General features: G+C 32.6%; 1 pseudogene; it reads right to left on the bottom strand.

Annotated features, from left to right (window-relative positions):
* Positions 1–203: 203 nt before the first annotated feature.
* LOC126615377 (lignin-forming anionic peroxidase-like) overlaps positions 204–6,068 on the bottom strand; it is a 43,758-nt pseudogene continuing 37,893 nt past the window's right edge.

Genomic DNA, 6,068 nt, shown 5'->3' with positions numbered 1-6,068 from the left:
TAACTGACAAACCAAATTCTTAATTTGCTAACTTTTCCAACAAGGTAATTAAGCACATTTAAGTTTGAGTTGTCAAAGGTCAGGCGGATCTAGCACGACACAAGCACGACCTATTTAAATAAGTCGCAACACGGTTCGACCATTAATGTTGGATATACTTGGAAACCCTCCTCAAATGGACTAAAATGATTACAGTATGAACAAAAAAAAACTTAGTGAGCTATATATAATTAGTGAGGAAAGAAAAATAGACCAAAATGACAAGGTACCTAAACCTCATGCTAACACAGTACCCTTATTTAGGGAAATTGGTAACCTATTAGTAGACTGATTGATTAGTTGCAATCAGCCCTAATCTCTCCAATGCTTCTTGTCAAAACTCTTATATTCCCCAATTTGATCATGGACTGCGCAAAAGTATCAAAGAAATCGGTATGGTTATTAGCAATGCGGTTCACAATGGAAACGGTGTATGTGCTACTTGTTGAGAACAACTCCTGATCGGTCTGGAGGAGCCTGAGGTAGTTTTGGACATTTTTGTAGTAGTAGTAGTTGTCGAAGGCATCAGGAGTTGCTTGGTCATGGTACTTGGTTTGCCACCTTGACTACATGTTTGGCATAGGGTTTTCATGTACTCGACATCAATGGTCAGGTCCAGTTTGCTGGTGCCACTGAAATTGTAGAGGCGATCGAAGAAAAATCTACATTTCGCCCGGCCAAATGTATGAGCACCTAAGAAAGCAAACAACCACATTTATATATTTGAAAACAATTAACCTATTATTGACATGATGAAAACTGAGAGAGACGCTACTAGAACTTTGGGCATCAGACACTCTTTTTCTCGGAAGAGGATCTTCTCCGAATCCTCTTTGTGGGGATCCTAGAGAACCTCACATCCTAACCGTTCATCGTACATCATGGGGTCAGTTTTTGTCAAGTACTATTTGTGTTTAATTTTAAATAAAAAAAATCAAATAATTTCTGACCACACAATATACGATGAATGACTAAGATATAAGGATCTCTAAAATCTCCACCATTTGAATCCGGATGGGATCCAAATCCCTTTTTCTCGGCACAGTTGCATTTGGTGCCCCTTGCTCAATATGACCCACAGTTTGTTAATTAAGGGTGCCAACTTCCAAGTAAACAAGTTGGCACTTCCCAAATCAGCCCCAAAAAAGGAAAATGGTACTCAAGTTATTTTTTTGTTATTATACTTTTCTTTGTCATCTTGAAATGATGGTAATACTCATTATTCTATTTATTATTATTAGATGAATATAAATTTTGAGATCTATGTAATGAATAGACATAAATCTCAAAATTTAAACTCATTCAATGATGATAAATAGGGTGATGAGCATTACCACTATAGAGGATGATGAGTAAAAATGCACCCCTCTTGTTAACCCACCCACACCACAATACATTTTTTGATCTGTCCAGAATATAGGGCAATACTACATACACTAGAAGAAGAAAAAATTCCTCCACTTATATAATAACATATATATAATGCATTGTCCGGTATCCCGAGCACACTGTACAACTTACTATCTCTCTAATAAATATGAAACTCACTTATATGTACATGTGATCAGCAATAAGGGTAGTAAATAATATGGTCTAAATAGCAGCATGGGCTTGACATAGTACTTATGCATATACGAAATTGCTAGGTTATTCATTTGGTGGTTTTGTATTGTATTGTATTGTCCAACAAAAATTGTAATAATGTCATTGTGGTCAAATGTATGTACCTGATAACGCAACCAGATCAGTGGAATCTAATCCTTTGTTGCGGAATTTTTCAGTAATTAGCTTAAGGTTGTCCTGAGGGGTTGGAATTTCATGATCGGCACCAGTTCGGTTTGCTGTCCTACTGTCTCTCCTTCCCAATTGAACTTCCCACGTTGGTCCTCCATTCTATAACAATATTTAATAAAAGCATTAGAATAATGTTATTTGAACCATTTTTACTAACCAATATCTCTTCTATGACACACACACACACACACCCACACATATATATATATATATATAAATGGTGGATTGGTGGCATCATTTTTTAAGAAAGATTTAAAAAATAAACGGTTCGAATTGTTGAAATACATTATGAAGTTAGCCCACAAAAACTTGTGTCAAAAGTTGTGTAAAAAAAGTAGTGTCACACATCTGTCCCCGTATATGTGTGTATATATACATGAAATCACTTATATTAAGGGATAATTTGATATAGATCCAATTTTGTGAGTCATTACTAGAATTAGTCCACTGCATTGAAATAGGTCCAATAATTGATATTCCACGTAAGCTTATTTATAATTTGTACCATATTTATCCCTTAGACTTATAAATTGTAGTAAATATTCAAAATTTCTTAATTATATGATTATTTGTGGTTTAACTAATCCCTTAATTGTAGGATTAGTTATAGCAATAAAATCTCCACCCCCAGTCCGTTTCATCCCTCCTTTTTTTTTTCCTTCTTTTAAACAATTCCCTTTGTTAGATCATGGAATCAATCATCCTCTTTCTTCTCTAATCTTTCATGGGTGATATTTTGCGTTCCTCTCTCCAAATTCCTTCATGAAAATTTCAGTTTTTACATAGCTTTCACAATTTTTTTACATATTCGTTCGGCAATACATTATCAATTGCAAGCAATAATATAGTATTATGCATTTATATTTGCTCTATTATATTTTTGTGCATATCATAAAGGTAAACTGAAGCTTAGTATTTGTTCCCTTTCTTTTGTTTAGTATTTGTTCATTTAATTGAGGTATATTATATCATATTTCTATTCTAATGTTCTGCCATGGAGGTTCAGCATTTTTCTTCCTATACAATAGGTAGTTTATTTTTATTTTGTTGGTAGATTATATCTGTTTTGTAGGTATAAAGCATTTTTCTTCCTATACAATAGGTAGTTTATTTTTGTTTTGTAGGTAGATTACATCTGTTTTGTAGGTAGATTACATCTGTTTTGTTTTGTAGGTAGATTATATCGGTTTTGTAGGTAAACATTATTAGGCAGTTACTAGATAATATTTTAGTTTGAGTATTTAAATATTCAAAATTAAAAACTAAATAAATGAGACAAAAATTAAAGAATTTAAATATTTTTATCTAAAAGGGCAAAATTGGTATAAAAATATGTAATTGGATAACTGGACTTAGTTCAAAAACTACCTATGTTTTTGGATCTAGATCGAAAAGCCCCTTATATTAAAGAGGTGGTTAGTAAAGTGATCGAATAGTAGCAATTAGAATATGCTCCAATTGTTTTCTTGGACTTGGCTCATTAGTGTTAACTACATTGATAAGGTATGAAGATCATCCATCACGGTGGAACAGAGAAGGAGATGAAGCTTTGGAAAAATGAAAGCTTGAATTGATATCTTCTAAGTTGAACTAACTACCGAAAATGAGAAAGCTTTACAATTTATACAAGCCTACAAAGTAAATAACTCTAACCTTCTAACGAACTCTTCCAAAACTAATTTCCACCATTCAATTATAAACTAATCTCCACCATTCAATTATAAATCAATCTCCACCATACATTTGTTATAATTAGATAGATTAACTTGATCGACGACCGTTCTTAGAATCGTATTGATTTTTAATTTCTATTCGTATTCATGTCCAATCTCTTAAGACTTGTTCCTCCTCATGCACTTCAAATCTTATAACATACTGCGAATTAATTTATTAAATTAAAAATAATAATTAGGATAATAAGATGCAATGGTTAAAGGTCTTATAATTATATGAAGGTTATCAGAGCTTTATCTAAAGGATTCTTATTTTTGGTAAAAATAGGACTAGTTCTAGAACCCATTATACATTGAGTTTTAACGATCTGAACTATCTATTTTTTAAGTTTTCATTCATAGATCATTATTGCAAAAAAATCTTGAAACTCATTATTACAAATAACAGTTTTTTTTTTTTAATTAGGAGAAATTAGGTTCTCATCCTTCATTTTGCTACTCCAATGATTAAAATCTTATTCATTTTCAATTTTTAATCAAGGTCCGTGGCTATTAATAACATCATTAATTATTTCAATAATAAAATATTTTTTTATTTCTAAATATATTCATTTAACGTTAAAAATGTTACAATTAGTATATTTATATTTATGACTAATTTTTTTATCATATATTTTTAGTTTTAGTTTGTACCCATTTTTAATTTGTAATTCTTTTTTAACTTGTACCCATATATTAATTTCTTTTTGTGCTTATTTTTTAAAGTTTATTTGCATTTGTACCCATATATTTTTTTTATTTGTACTTTTTATTTTGCTAAATGTAGCCATGCTAATTATATGTACCCATTCATGTAAAACTTTTTAATCTTAAAATGTACTCATTCTTAAATATACCAATTTGTTATATGTAAAATGTACCTTTTTTTTAATATAAAATCTATTCAATTTTTTTCTAATCCATTTTTAAACTTATATGGGTACATTCTTTTTTCTTTGATTTTAAAATGTATCCATGTCAAGTTTAATCGAAGAAATTTACTAATGTTATTAAGCCCAATATCCTTTTTTTTTGTTGTGATTTTGAAGAATGTACCCATGTTTTTATACAATAAATTTTTTGGTTAATTTTGATGAATGTACCCATGTACACACACACACACACACACACACAAAAAATAGTATATTTATATATTAATATTTTTAATCCCACAAATTATGTTTTTTATTTATTTAAAATCTCATTTATACAAACAACTAAAAATTCTAATTTTTAATTTAAAAAATATAGTAACGTACATAGAAATAAACTATCACATTAATTTCAAGGACCTCGATCAAAAATTAAAAACCAACAAGGTTTCAATAAAAGATTATTCATAACTAAGGACCGCATTCAAAGTCTCTCTTTTAATTAATTACATACATTTACAAAATAGTCGTAGAAATGGAGCTGGATAAGTTTGGCACCAACCCGAGTATCATTACGTTGGGCTTGCTCCACCTGTTCGTGGCAGGAATTTCCGTCGGGGATGTTTTCCTGGCCAACGAGCACACAGCTCCCCGGGAGGTTGGCGCCGATTTTAGGGCTGCTGTCGGGCTTCTGCTTTCCTATTGGGCTTTGTCGGGCAAGACTCTTCGGGCAAGGCTCGTCGGGCAAGGCTGAAAGAGAAAGACATAGTTAATTTGAAAGGTGCCTTTGTGGGGCCTTAGGTATAGGCCTTGAGGCTCACAATCAAGATTAACTTCGAGGTGCTCAGGCGTGCCACTGCCATCTTCAGTATGGCAGATGTAGAATGGATGTCGATTTTAAGTTTGTAAATATGTATATACTCGAGAAACCGTGTTAGATATGACAGGTGCCTTTGTGGGGCCTTAGGTGTAGGCCTTGAGGCTTCCTGTCAAACTAAACCAGTGCTCGAATACATCATATTTGATCTCGTGATTGCATGAGTCTTCTAACTATTATACTTCTGATTACCTGAGTCCGAGAGGTAAAGAGAACCCAAATAGGTGCCTTTATGGGGCCTTAGGTGTAGGCCTTGAGGCTTCCTATCAGAATCCATTCCATACTTAAGCGTTCTATGATAATCATAACATAATAGAAACAAAACCAAGAGGTAGGTCAATTACTTGCGCCCCAAGTAACTTCAGACTTCTCGTTATCAAGGACTGTCGTGGATGGGTTAAGTCCACATAAAGTTATTTTTTTATGCCTTGAGGCCAAGGACTTTTTAACTGATCAGATTTACATGCCCGAGGGCTTAGGACTTTGGATCTGGTTTGAATACTGAAGATATATTCAAATCAGATCCAAATACTGAGAAAGCCTTTTCATAATTATTTTGCTAGAAATGACTTGCATATAACTGGAAGTATACAACATATTGCTAGGCTTAAAGAATGAAAAGACAAAGACAAAGCAAAGAAGGTCGGGCAAGGTTAAACCTTATCAGTTAAGGCTGATCGTCTTGCAGATCCCTATCTTTGTAGTTTTTGTCAAAGGTCTGAAAGCTTAGAGGGGGAGAAGAAGGTAGAGAGAGAGATACAAAAAGTGAATCGA

The sequence above is a fragment of the Malus sylvestris genome, chromosome 3 (genome assembly GCF_916048215.2).
Source record: "Malus sylvestris chromosome 3, drMalSylv7.2, whole genome shotgun sequence".
Classification (NCBI taxonomy): Eukaryota; Viridiplantae; Streptophyta; class Magnoliopsida; order Rosales; family Rosaceae; genus Malus; species Malus sylvestris.
Note: the sequence above shows the minus strand (reverse complement) of the source record. Positions and strands in the feature narration are given on the sequence as shown.